The sequence below is a fragment of the Peromyscus eremicus genome, chromosome 3 (genome assembly GCF_949786415.1).
Source record: "Peromyscus eremicus chromosome 3, PerEre_H2_v1, whole genome shotgun sequence".
Classification (NCBI taxonomy): Eukaryota; Metazoa; Chordata; class Mammalia; order Rodentia; family Cricetidae; genus Peromyscus; species Peromyscus eremicus.
In genome coordinates, this window is record NC_081418.1 from 58,288,058 (window position 1) to 58,303,067 (window position 15,010).

The window sequence follows — 15,010 nt, forward strand, 5'->3', positions numbered from 1 at the left end:
ATTTTTTAAACATGCATGCATTCTAAGTGCGCAGGTGTTTTGCCTGCACGTGTGCATGTGCAGCGCATGTGTGCAGTGCCTCAGGAGAGCAGAAGAGGACATCAGATCTCCAGAACTGGAGTTACAGATGGTGGTAGGTGCTGGGAATAGAACCTGGTTCTCTGCAAGAGCAGCAAGTGCTCTTAACCACTGAGCATGTCTCCAGGCCATACCCAAATTTAAATTGTGCCTTTTCTTTAAATAAAAACAAATTATTTTTTGAGACAGGTCTCACTATGTAGCTTTGGGTGTCCTGGAACTCCTCGTTATGTAGATCTGGCCTCAAACTCACAGAGATCTGCCTGCTTCTGCCTCCGGAGTGCTGGGATTAAAGGCCTGTGCCACTATGCCCAGTTCAGTTGTACTTTTAAAACATGAACACTGGATTCACAATGTTTTCATTCAAAAAGAACATAACAAGCAGTAAAAATTCTCCTCTGGTTGGTTCATTTACCCACGTTTTTTGAGCCCACATGTGATGGTTAGCATAAACTGTGAACTTGACAAAACCTAGAATCACCTGGGAAGAGTTTCAGTGAGGGACTGTCATTCACTGGATTGTCTTAATCAAGTTAATTGGTGTGGGAAGACTCAGCCCACTATGGGTGGCGCCATTCCCTAGGCAGGGGTCCTGAACCGTGTGAGAGTGGAGGAATGGAGCTGAGCACAAGCAAGCAATGGGGAAAGCATTCATTCCTCTGCTCTTGACTGTGGGTATGACATGTCAGTGTCTGTTTTATGTTCCTCACCGTGATGAGTGAACTGCACCCTGGAATTGTGAGCTAAAATAAATCCTTTCTACACTTTTGTCTTTGGTCAGAGGCTTTTTTTTTTTTTTTTTTTTTTTTTTTACCACAGCCATAGAAATGAATCTAAGTCAACAGCTTCTTTTGTATTCTTCCAAAGGTGGGTTGCTAGAGAGCATCCACTCCTTTCCTACAAACACAAATGGCTGAATAATACACACGGTACCACATTTTGCTTTCTTCCATCTGATTTAATTTTATCTGAACAATACTTGCGAGCATCCACTCCCAAAATGAGGGATGCAGTTCTCAGTGTCTTGATGCTGTTGAAAGGGAACGATGTCATCATCCCTCCCGGTTTCAGGAGCTTTGCTGGAAGAGGAGCATCATCGGAGAACCCAGTAGGTACAGAAACAATAATTATGGGAATAGGCATACCTAGGCTTGAACCACAGAACGTTAGGACTGCTGTCAGGTGTTTGACACCTAATCTACACCGGAACCAGCTGCCTCCTGAGCACATCCCACTTCAATAGCTGTATCTAAGATGCTGCAGAACTGCTGTGCCTACGGCTTTCTCTTTCCTTGTCTTTTTTTTTTAAAGCATTTTTCTTTTTTATTTATTTATTTTCAGTTTCTTGAGACAGGGTTTCTCTGTGTAGCCCTGGCTGGCCTGAACGCACAGAGATCTACCTGTGCCACCATCGCCCGGCCTTTGTTTGACTTTTAAAGATTTATTTATTTACTTATTTAGTGTGTACATGTGTGTCTCTTCATCAGTTTATATGCACCTTGTGTGTGCAGGAGCCCGTGAAGGCCAGAGGGTCTCTGATCCCCTGGAGCTGGAGTTAGAGGTGGTTGTGAGCTGCCTGATGTGGGTGCTGGGACCCCAACTCCTTTGCAAGAGTGCTCCTCACCACTGAGCCGTCTCTCCACCAACCTTGTTTTATTTTTTTAACACTAGGTTCCCTGTAGCTAAGGTCAACCTTGAACTCTGGCTTCTTACCTTCACCTGCGCGCTGGGATTACAGGCGTGAGCCTCCGCTCTCCTCTTTCTGAGCGCTGCACAAAGCTCCAGAGACATTGTGCTAGGAGCTTCATATGTATGGGCTAAGACATTATTTGTGGTGGTGCAATTGACGACAGAGACACAGGACACCGAGGCAACTGCTCCAGATGACAGTGAGTGGACAGGATCGGGGTTGATCAGTGTCCCGAGGTCAGCTGTCTTTTCTGATGCTGCCTCACAACCAACTGACTCTTCCTTCCCAGTCCCTTCCCCTTGACCAACGCCACCCACAGCTGCTCTCTGTAAAGGGGTTGCCCAGGGATCAGAAATTCCACCCAGCCTAGTACCATGAGAGCGCTAGACAGAGGCCAACTGTTTAATGTGAAGTTTACTGTTTGTTTGGTTTTTGCTTTTTAGAAACAGGGTCTATGTAGCCCTGGCATCCTGGAACACACTATGTAGCCTGGGTTCTCCTTGAACTGGTTTCTATGCCTTCTGAGTGCTACGATTACAGGCTGTTCCACTATACCTGGATAACTGAGGCTGTTTGGAACGCTTGAGCTAATTAGCCCTCATAAGAACAATGCTTTCACACAGCTCAGGATCAAAAAGTTACAAAATGGTGCATAGAGGAATTAAAGACTTCATCCCACATGGGGCGTGTCACATGGGCCCCATGCCACCCTGTCACCCGTTTCTTGTCCACCCTCAAACAGGAAGGACTTCCTTAGCCTCCGAGGGTTTAGTTTATCAGGACGCTTGTGTTTGTATACAAATAAGTGCACAGACTGAAACATAAATGCCCATGCTTCAAGCTTCATAGGTTGTTAAGGCAAAATAATTTTAGAAATAAATGCAAATAAAGCTGAGAGTGGTGACTTACGCCTATAATCCCACCATTTGGGAGACTGAGACAGGAGGATCACCACAAGCTTGTGGCCAGCTTCAGCATAAGATCCTGTCTCAAGCAAACAAAAACCAAGGTCTTATCTCTCTGGACTTTCATGTTAACTGCCATTTGGTGACATGGTTTTTGCTAGATATGCTAGCTCCTGCTTGAGATGCTCATGAGGCTGCCGAGCCTGTGACCACCCCATTGACCCCAGTCCTCCTCTGACAATACAGCCAGCTTCTGTCCTCACATCATAGGTGTTCAAGTACTCGAGTGAGATCAAGCACAGACACTCTAAAGCACTGAGAGTCTATAAGTAGCTCTTGATTACAAAGTGGCCGGTCTGCAGCATGCCTGCATTGAAATCATCAAAGCTGCTGGATGGCTGGGTTGTTGGTGTGGTAGAGTATGCCTGTGGTCACAGCCCTCCAAAGGTGGTGGCCGAAGGATCAGGAGTTGAAAGTCATTCTTAGCTACACAGTGCATTTGAAGTCAGCCTGGATTACATGAGAGCCTGTCTCAAACAAAGCAAAGCCAAAACCGTTTAAAACAAAAGATATGAGGGCTCAGTGGTTAAGAGGACGCAGGTTCAATTCCCAGCAGCCCCATGGCGGCTCACCACCGTCTGTAACTCCAGTCCCCAGGGAGCTGACACAGACATGTGGTTCACAAACACACATACAGGCAAAACACCTAAATACCCATGAAAAAGAAGTGAGGTTACTGGTGTGTTCCACTGCATTGTCCTCTACTCACATGCTGTTGTGTGCGCATATGCGAGACACACACACACACACACACACACACACACACACACACACGAGATAAATATAAAACAGAAAAGAGAAAAGAAGGAAGGAAGGAAAATAAAGAAATACTCACAAACTCTCAGAGCCACTGGAAAGTTTCTTTGAGCTCTGTCTGAAAGAGGCTCCAGGTTGCCCAGCACCTCGGGGATGGTGGCAACTTTCAAGGCAACATTCAAGGGAGATTTGGTATTTTCAGAGTCTGAACCTCAGACCTCCCAGGAGTGCGGCTTGCTCCTGATCCTTCCTGTTCTACCTCCCTTCCAGTTGAGAGTCCACCCTCAGGAAGGCACCAATGGCAGCTGCAGATGGTCAGAAGCTACATAACCCTCTTTTCCTAGGGGGAACACGAGTCTGCATCAGGGACAGTTATGCTGTCAGGCCTGTTGCTCTGGCATCGATTCCGGAAATCAAAGTGCGGCTTTTGGAAGTTCATTTTGTCTAAGGTGGACATCTGCGAGCGCAGCCATCTCCTAAGATTATGTAAGGCCACTGTGGTCAGGGTGAGAGCTCTAGTTCATGTGCACTCCTGGCAGGGAGGAAGGTGACGCCTAGATTTGGACCTCCTGATGTACCAGGCTTTTTCTTTTAGGCCACCAACCAGCTCCCAAATCATGACACAGAGACTTATTGTTAGGTTTTGTTTTTTTTTAAAGATTTATTTATTATGTATACAGTACTCTGCCTGCATGTGTCCCTGCAGGCCAGAAGAGGGCGCCAGATCTCATTACAGATGGTTGTGAGCCACCATGTGGTTGCTGGGATTTGAACTCAGGACCTTTGGAAGAGCAAGCAGTGCTCATAACCTCTGAGCCATCTCTCTAGCCCTTATTATTAGTTTTGAATGCTTGTAGCCATAGTTCTTTTCTGGCTAGCTCTTTTAACTTAAATGAAGCTGTTTCTCTTCATCTACCTTTTGCCTCGGGGCTCTTGACTTTCTTTCTGTATATCTCTCTCACTGCTTCTCGTATCCGGCTAGCTGGTGGAGGCTGCCTGGCTTCTGGACTCCAGCGTCTCCCTCATTCTCTCCTCCTCCTTCTCTTGTTCCTCCCATTCTTTTTGAACCTAGATTTCTCCTCCTATTTATGCGCTCTGCCTTCCAGCCCCGTCTATCCTTTCTCCTGCCTAGCTAGTGGCCATTCAGCTCTTTATTAGACCAATCAGATGCCTTAGGCAGGCAAGGTGAAACAACAACACATCTCTTCATAATTACATATTGGTGGACTTTTCTTCCCCACCCACCAGTTCCCAAATAACTGACGCAGAGACTTATGTAGCTAGAGTTTTCCTGCCTGGCCCACAGTCAGGACAAATCTCTATCACCTGCCAGTCCCACAGCCGCTCAGACCCGACCAAGTAAACACAGAGACTTATATTGCTTACAAACTGTATGGCCGTGGCAGGCTTCTTGCTAACTGTTCTTACAGCTTAAATTAATCTATTTCCATAAATCTATACCTTGCCCACATGGCTCGTGGCTTACCAGCATCTTCACATGCTGTTTGTCATCGCGGTGGCTGGCAGTGTCTCTCTCACCCAGCTTCCTGTTCTCTCAATTCTCCTCTCTGTTAGTCCCGCCTATACTTCCTGCCTAGCCACTGGCCAATCAGTGATTTATTTATTGACCAATCAGCAACACATTTGACATACAGACCATCCCACAGCAGACTTAATATTATATAAATGCTTGGTTGATAGCTCAGGCTTATTATTAACTAGCTCTTACAACTTAAATTAACCCATTTCTATTATTCTATGTGCTCCCCCAAGGCTCGTGGCATTTACCTCTCTGGCATGTCTTTCTTACACTCTGTCTGGCTGGAGACTCTGACTTTACCCTCTTTCTTCCTGGTGTCCTTAGTTTGGTTGTCCTGCCTATACTTCCTGCCTGGCTACTGGCCAATCTGCTTTTTATTAAACCAATCCAAGTGACAAATCTTCACAGTGTACAAAAGGATTATTCCACAGCAATTAAACAAATGCAGAGTAAACAGAAGTAACACACCTTTACACAGTTAAAGTAATATTCTGTAGCATAAACAAATGTAACACATCTTTTCCCAGTTAAAATAATATTCTACAACATCCTGAGGACAGGGCCATGCCTCTGAGACCTCCTTGATGGGCTGTCTCCAGTGGGCTTCACATAGGCATTCCTTATCTCTGGCCAGTCCTACTGAAACAGGATTCCCATGCTACCTGCTAGCACCTCAGCCATGCTGAGTTACTGAATTCAATAAACTTCATGCAGTCTTCCTCGTTCCCACCCTCAAGGAGAGGCTTCTGGTGGAGCAGCTCAGGTGAACACATCATAGTCACTCGGTGTCACCTCAGTCATAACTGTGGTTAGTGCTGTGAGCCCAGAACAAGACAGGGCAAGACGTTATCCTCAACTGAGTCGTCCCAAAAATTCCCCGAGACAGTGACATTTCCAAAAAGTGGCAGGGGTGGGAGTGGGGGATGTGACCTAGAAGATAAGACAACTAAGATGTCCGTGGCTGGGAAGGTGGAGAAGATGGAGCATGTGGTGAAGGCTGGGACAACACCACAGGCCAGCAGAGAGAAGACCATGACACCACAGGCCAGCAGAGAGAAGGCCATGACACCACAGGCCAGCAGAGAGAAGGCCATGACACCACAGGCCAGCAGAGAGAAGGCCATGACACCACAGGCCAGCAGAGAGAAGGCCATGACACCACAGGCCAGCAGAGAAGGCCATGACATTATGGGAGAAGGCTGGCTGTGACATCATGGACCAGCAGAGGGAAGGCTGTGACACCATAAACCAGCCTTGGCTTTGGCTGTCCTGGAACTCATTCTGTAGACCAGGCTGGCCTCAGACTCACAGAGATCCACCTGACTCTGCCTCCCAAATGCTGGGATCAAAGGTGTGTGCCACCACTGCCTGGCTCTCTCTCCTACTTTTAATATCTATGATCAAATTATATTAAACCCTGTTCTTCAAGAACTCCAACTTTATTTCACCATGACTTTTCCTGAGATTCTTTTGTTTTGTTTTGAGACAAGGTCTCATGAAACACAAGCTAGCCTTGAACTCACTATGTAGCTGTGGATGACTTTGAACCCCTGATTCTGGTACATCCATCTCCCAAGGCCTTGGCTCACAGGAGTTCACCTCTGGGCCAAGCTCTGAAATTCTTTTCTGACATATGCTAATGGTCTCAGCTCTATCTTACTGGTCAGGCTGCTACAGGTGGTGTGGAGGAAAAAGCATGTGTGCACACAGATCAGCACAGGAGAAGCCAGGAGAGTTAAACTCTCAGGCATCCTTCAAGGAACGCGCTGTTTAACCTGTTCCTCCCGGAATGCTGGGAATAGACGTAGTTTACAACTTGTTGATCCTTTGCTGTCTGATGAGCCAGGCTCCACCCATATCTTCCAGAATTTATGTTTTACTTATCCCTGACTCTTTCCACCTAAAACCTTGAGCATTACTTCTAGGACATAAATCTCATCCTTGTGAGAAATATCATTTGTACTTCAAAGTGACTTCTATGTTATCTTAGGGCCAGGCCAAATCCTGACTCCCACAGGCATACGTTTACTTTAGTCAATCTCCCTAAACCCTTGACTCTTCTAAGTCAACAAAAACCCGTCTTTGTACTTTGTAAAGAGCTTCAGTGTAAACATGCCTAAGTTGTTATACTCACCGGGCTGAGTCCTTATCTGAAAACTTTCCCCCAAAATTGTGCTATGTTTCAATATGGCAAAAATAAATGACTGATCCAAGTAGTCTTGGCCCAGCACCGCTCACCAGATGTCTTCCCACAGGTAGGAACATCAATGTCTCCTGCTGAAGCTGATGGGTCCACAAGCCAAGGGTTGCTGAGCAACCATCAGAAGCTAAGAGACAGCCACGGACAGATTCTTTTCCTACGGCTTCAGGTTCTAGTTTTTGTACCTAAAGTGGGTCCCTTGTCCCTCTAGGAATTGTGGAACCAATGTAAGGACGACTGAGCACTGAGACTCTTATTATTCTCCAGGAATAGGAGAAGCAGGAGATAAACTCCATAGTCAATTCAACTCTGTGTCTAGGAAGTTATAGAAGAAAAGAAATGGGGGCAGGTAGGCCCACAAGGAGAGGAGTAGCATGCTTTTTGAGACTGTGAGTTTCGCAGAGAAGTCTGACGCCTCTTTTCTCTTCCCCATTCCATCTCTCTCAAAGGTTCTTTCCAGATAGACACATGGAACTTGTCAGCCGCTATGGCAATGGAGGGTGTGTTCTTTAGCATGCAAACAGGATGAAGTTACACATTGTCTTATATCCAATTAGTTCTGATGGCTTACCAAAAGAAGGATTTCTAGCCTACAGGAAACCTATTTTCATTTATTTTTTATCTTTATTTATTTTTTATTGAGAAAGACATAGCCTATTTTCAAAGGTAAGAATGGGGTAGAAGTTCAGCTGGGTCACGGAGGCAGTACTCAGACTAACACACCCAGGAAGAATCAATCTGTTCCAAACTGAACTTGATCTTCTGGCCTCCAAAATTGTGAGAGACTTAGTGGGTGTGGTGAGCCAGCTCTGGGACCCAACACCTTCTTCTGACCTCTGAGGCGCACATGTTTACATGCAGGTAAAACACTCACACACGTAAAATAAAATAAATAAATGTTAAAAACAAAACCCAGAATGCCTGGAGGGATAGCTTGCTGCTCCTGCAGACAACTGGGGCTCAGGTGCCAGCACACATAACTCGCAGCTCACCACCACCAGGGGATCGAGTGCCTCTGGCCTTTGTGGGTACTGCACTCATGTGCACGCACCCACGCTTAGAAGCACACGAAAATAACTTTAAAATACATAAACCTCAAAGGACTGATTCATTCCTTTATCCTCGCTTTTGACTTTCTTCGCGGTAACTGGCTTGAGCCATCGGTTGGGGTAAACCTCGTATCTATTATGCCCTGCACATTCCGGAGACCTCGACTTGGGGTACCCACAATTGTGTTTGCACAGGATTTGCATAAAGAACGGGTTGCACAAGATCCAGGGAACTGTGCCAGGCTGGTTCGAGGGTGCAGGGCAACGAGGACGCCGGCGCTGAGGAATCGCTGCAGAAGGGCACTGCACTGGCAGACGACGCTGGGGCTGGCCTTTCGGGGAGCAGCCACCCCTGGGCGTGGCTTGGGGACTGGGCGCGCGGAAACGGCCCGCGCCACCACCACCACCACCACCACCACCGAGAGGTCCCCCTCACATTCCTAGAGCGGCCACCAACAGCCAGGTACGACGCCGGCCTCCGAGGCCTTACCAATGATGGCCGCCAGGGGGCAGCACAACGGCCAGCGCGGCCCGACGTGGCGTGGCCTGCAGGGGCCTGCAGTGGGCCGGGCCTAGAGAAGATGCTGGGCGGGAGGATGTTTGGAATTAAAATTAGTTTAATTAGTTTTAATGTATAAACAGAATATTTACTTTTATCGAAAATATAAATATAGAAACCTATAAGATATGTTTTTGGATTAAAAAACAGGATGGCTTTCTTTGAGCCTTGGCTCTGATCTCTGCCACACTCACAGAAACTTGTGAGACAAAACCGGCAGGTTTTCACGGGTGTTCAGGCTTTGAAAGTTTGCCATCAAGTCTCTGGGGCAGAAATGATGGACTCTGAGGCCAGCGAGGGAGATCAAGGCCACTCTGGGGGTGGAGAGCTTGAGGGGATGTGGAAGGGGTTTGGGAGATCTCTCCAGGGTCAGAGCTTCTGTGCGTGCCTTAGAGGGTGGGCAGGCAGTCACGTCAGGCATCTGAAACAAGAGCCTCAGAATCTGGTTTACTTTGCATTCCAACAGTTTGTGCTCAGTCAAAAAGGTGTAGTATGTGGATTAGATATGAGAGAGGATGCTAGAATGACTGCATACTAAAAGAGAATATCATTTAAATGTTTTAGATTTTTTGTTGTTTATTGAGACAGAATTTCGCTATAGCCCCGGCTGGCCTTCAATCTGCTATGTAGCACAGGCTAGCCTCAGCCTCCTGAGCACTGGGGGATGATGGCTGTGCCACCACACATGGCTCTGGTTTGGGATTGCCTACAATGAAGAAAAGTATTTCTGACTGGGAGGTGGTTTTGCATGGTGGTGTTGAATGCCAGTACTTGGGAGACAGAGTCAGGGCTCTGAGTTCAAGGCCAACCTAGTCTATATAACAAGTTCCAGACTAGCCAGAGCTACCTAGTGACACCCTAGAAAACAAAAACAACTATAACAAAATTCCAGCAAGGCAGAGTTTTTAAATTGTTGTTGACCTGTAGCATATTTACCACTAGATTATTATATATAGTTATATATATATTATATATAATTATATATAGGCCTGGGTGTCAGACTCCAGAGCAGCACAAAAAAAAAAAAAAAAAAAAAAAAAAAAAAGCTATCCCTATTCGTGGGGAAAATCAAACACATGGTGGCCATTGATTGAGTGACCCAAGGAAGTAGCACTAACCCCAGGCCAGCACAGCCCCTCCAGGATGCTCATAAGCTGAGGGGCGGTCCTGGAGTCTTCCCTGGCATACGCAGTGGAAGCATGTGCTGCAATTATAATGCATCCTTTAAGGACATCTGTGCTGTCATTTCTAAAGCCTTCCAGGAATTCCTAGTGAGTTTTGGCATCTGAGATTTTCCTGGTGGGGTTACAGGGACTTACCATTTTCTGATAATATCTGCCAAGCATACGAAACAAAAGAAAATTTAAGTTAAGAAACTTTGCTCTATCTAAGAGCGAGGTAACTATGGCAAGTGTCACTGGATAAAGCATACAGAGCTTGGTCTGAGACTGGGACCTGTTAAGAAGAGTCATAGGGATTTGGCCAGAGCCTTGGGCTTAAAGAAAGCCTCCCCCTTGGTGGTCCCCTCACAGAAGCCATGGCAGACAGTGGCCAGCAGGAAGGATGCCCTCCCATGGAAACGGTTCTACTCAAACAAGGGGTTCAGAGGCTGAAAACAAGAGTTTGAGAATACTGACAGAGAGCAGAAAGTTAGAGCTGCCGACTTGGCAGGTCTTCACAGAGCTGACAAAGCTCGGTCTGGTATCTGGTTGTTCCAGCACTTGGGAAATGAGACAAGTGGTCACCCTTCCATACAGAGTGCGTTCTCCGCCACCCTGTGCTCTTCCTAGTGACACACTTCATGTTGACATCACAGGTGTGCAAATGGCTACAAGTCCTCATCCAGATGGCACCTACCACACACTTCTTCCATCACATTTAGGAGAGAAATTGATTAGCACAAAAATAAGTCATTTGCTCACCTAAAAGTGTTTGTTGTTTAGAATTCAGAAATTCTCCAGGTAGTGGTGGCACACGTCTTTAATCCCAGCAGTCGGGAGGCAGAGGCAGGGGGAATCTCTGTGAGTTTAAGACAAGCCTGAGCCGGGTGGTGGTGGCGCACACCTTTAATCCCAGCACTCGGGAGGCAGAGCCAGGTGGATTTCTGTGAGTTCGAGGCCAGCCTGGGCTACCAAGTGAGTTCCAGGAGAGGAACAAAGCTACACAGAGAAACCCTGTCTCGAAAAACCAAAAAAAAAAAAAAAAAAAAAAAAAAAAAAGACAAGCCTGGTCTACAGAGTGAGTTCCAGGACAGCCAGGACTAAACAGAGAAATCCTGTCTTAAAAAACCGAAGAAAAAAAAAATTCAGAAATTCCTTTTAAAGCCAGAAAGGGGGGGGGAAAAATCCCACTATTTTCATTTGAGGGGGAAAAAAGTTTTAAGTAAAATTTTCAAATTCTGTGATTATGTACTAAGGCGAGTTAATCTTTTCTGTAAAATGAACACCCGAGTCTGTTTGGGTGAAGTTAATATTTGTTCCAAGAATCCAGGCAGCTGGCAAGAAAAATGTATTTCTATTTCTCTCAATATGTCTACTGTTTGAATTAAATATACAGAGATCATCTCAGTTGGTCTGGTTATTGACTTTTTTGTTTGTTTTGGTATTATTATCATATTACTTGTTTTGCTTTTTGAGACAGGGTCTCACCATGTAGCAGCGGCTGGTCTGGAACTTAGAGATCTGTCTGACCCTGTCTCCCTAGTGCTGGGACTAAAGGTATGTGCCGCCACACTCGGCTGCTGCAGCTTCTTTTCCATCCCCAGCATTCTGAAACCTTTTAAATTTCTGTTCCCAAAATTTACTTGAAGATGTATCACAAACTTTTGGTTGAATAAGGCACTGGTTAATTCAAGTTAAGCAAACACATGATTACAAAGGGAAATGAGCAGTCATTTTAGTTTAATGTTAATTATCATTAAATTATTGGGAAGTAAATTGTGAGAACCAATGTACTTCTACTTTTGGATAAAATCAATGTAATTTCCATTAATAACTATGCTCAACTAGGTAAACACACACACACACACACACACACACACACACACACACACACACACACTTATTTATATGTATAGGTATTCTGCTTGCATGTGCATCACATATGTTCCTGGTGTCCTGGGAGGCCAGAAGAGGGCAGCAGATCCCCTGGGACTGGAGTTACTAACAGTTGTGAGCTCCATGTAGGTGCTGGGAATCAAACCCTGGTCCTCTGGAAGATCAGCCAACTGTTGGGCCATCTCTCCAGCCCCGACACAAAATTTTTATCTTGGATGCTGGTAGAATGATAAGAGCCACACCTCTGATCCCACCTGGGAGGCTGAGGCAGGGGAATCTCTGAGTTTGAGGCCATTCTATAGAGTTCCAGGACACCAGGACTACACAGAGAAACCTTGTCTTGAAAAACAAAACAAAGCTTCTGAGCCAGGCCTGGTGGCACCTGTAACCCCAGGTACTCTGGAGGCTGAGTCAGGAACATCACCAGTTCAAAGTCAGCCTGGGTTGGTTTAGGATTCCTTCTTATTGGTGTGGGGAGGGATGGTAGCTGACCCTGCAGCACAGAGACAGGGTGTTAATTTATTAGTGCCTTTTTCTTATAAGAATCTCCATTCCTGCTGGAACATCTGTCTACATCTGTTTCCTGAAGGAAACGTATGTGTACTCTGGTCTACATAGTAAGTTCCAGACCAGTCGGAGGCATATAGTGACAACCTATCTAAAAAAAAAAAAATTGCCATGAATTTGATACCAGCCTGGGCTACATAGTGAGTTCCAGACCAGCTTGAGTGAGAGTAAGATCCTGTTTCAAAATACTAAAATAAAAAAAATAGACAAAAATCCTGGCTCTCTCATTTCCTTCTGTGTGATTTTGGGCTACATAAGCTCTCTGTGCACTCATGCACACACACACACACACACACACACACACACACACACACACACGTCCCATTCCCTCTGGAGGCAGGCAGATCTCTATAGCAAGTTTTCTTGTTGAACTATCTTTGGATCACCAGCCTTCAAATAATGACCTAGAGACTTTCATGACAGCTTAGCCTTAGCTTAGGCTTTTTTTCCCAATAGTCTCTATAACTTAATTAACCCCTATGTTTTTAATCTACGTTTTGTCATGTGGCCAAGTTACCTCTTCTTAGTACAGCACATCTGACTTGTTCCGAGTCTGTTGGCAAAATTGTGCCTAGATTCCTCCTCTCAGTTTCCCCTTCTCTGTCCGGAAGTTCCACCTATTTTTTTTTTTTTTTTTTGTCTAGCCATTAGCCATTTAGTTCTTTATTAAAACAATTAGAAGGCACCTTAGGCAGAGACACATCTTTACAGTGTAAACAAATATTCCACAACAGATCTCTGTGAGTTCGAGGCCAGCCTGGTCTACAGAGGAGTTCCAGGACAGCCGGGGCTACACAGAGAAACCCTGTCTTGAAAAACCAAAAACCAAACCAAAACAAAAAGAGTCTCCTTCCCCAGCTGCTGCCCTGATCAGTGCACAAGTCTTCTGAGGTGCCTCCTCAGACAGAACCTCAGGAGGTGGTAGCCTCTTGCTAACCTCAGGACCCAAAGTAGCTCACATCACTACAGCCATCATTTTGACAAACACGCAAAGTGACTGTCTTCTCCGAGTCCCATTTCAGTAGTGAGCAACATCTACCAGATCTCGGCTAAGGAAAGAAGTGCTGCATGTCCCAATGTTGTGTGACAGGGTTGGAAGATGGCTGCTTTTGGCCAGGTCCAGGCTTAACTGAGGTGTCCATGAGAGTCAGAGCTGCAGTTTCTGCCTTTTTTTTTTTTTTTTTTTTTTTTTTTTTAATTAAGGATCATCCGGATTGAAACTGGGAGGCATGACAGCAAATACTTTGGGGCTGAGCTTAGGTTAAATTCTGGCCATGCAAGTTTGGGCTGATGTCCGAACTTCATCTGTTAGAGGGACGGAGACAGCATTTCATAGCTTGTCACAGTGTGAAACAGAAGCGTTGGTCTTGCACGATGCCTAGGACGTGGTAACAGTCAATGAGGTGTAGGTTATTGTCATCATCTTTAATAAAATTCTGAACGATGGCTTCAGACCGGTTTTTATGTAAGGCTGCTATCAGTAGTATTAGGCTAACTCCTTTTCTTCTTTACTTTTTTAATTCTGCAGCTATCCTTTGTCAGAAATAGAAAAGTTAAATTGTATGTGTTTACTTCGAATCCACATTTCAAGGAACCCAACTTGAAGTGATCAATTCAAAATTGATTTTGAAGAAATTTAAATGTAAACATTCGCACTATGAGCAGCAAGACGATTCTGCAGCCAAATCACTTCCCAGAAGGCTGATGCAGAGGCCTGGGTCTGACTCAGCATTACCCTGGCAACAGAAGGGCCTACAGGCCTCAGTCCCTGATCCCTTAATCTGAAGAGCTGGCACACAGTGCCTCAGGAAAGGTCTCCCTTGGCATCTGGCTGTCAAAACTGCTCTGAGGAAGGACAGAGGTAGAAAATCACAGATGTGGCCTTTTTTGCCAGTGATAACCTGAGTAAAGTAAAGTTCTCCCTGAAGGCCCAAGCGTCTCCAGAGCCAAAGGTTCAGTTTAGAGAATGAAGCCCAAAGCCCAGATCCATACTGTCAAGGCAGTAATGGTTTTTTGTATTTTGTTTCCTCATGGAGCCGAGTACATAGTAAATTCTGGAAGGCTATTACCAAGCACCCTTAAAGGTACTAGACCTGCTGGGCGGTGGTGGCACACGCCTTTAATCCCAGCACTCGGGAGGCAGAGGCAGGCGGATCTCTGTGTGTTCGAGGCCAGCCTGGGCTACCAAGTGAGTTCCAGGAAAGGCACAAAGCTACACAGAGAAACCCTGTCTCGGAAAAAAAAAAAAAAAAAAGGTACTAGACCTATGCCTACTCCGTTTCCTCCTGGCCCCTGCACAAGAACCTCTCAGATGGCCAAGAAAACCCATGAGTTGCCCACTTAATGACTTCTGCTAGAACATGTTGTCTTGACTCCAGAGTTTTCTCTACCTCTAACGTTCATTTCCATCCTTAGTACACTCACCATTTTGACAAACACAGCCTATTCCCTTAATAGATTCCTTTTCCTTCAATCTTATTTTCAATGAAAAAAATCTGGTGTAAATGGATAACAGACTGGCTTTTCTCTTTCCAACAACCTCCAGATCCC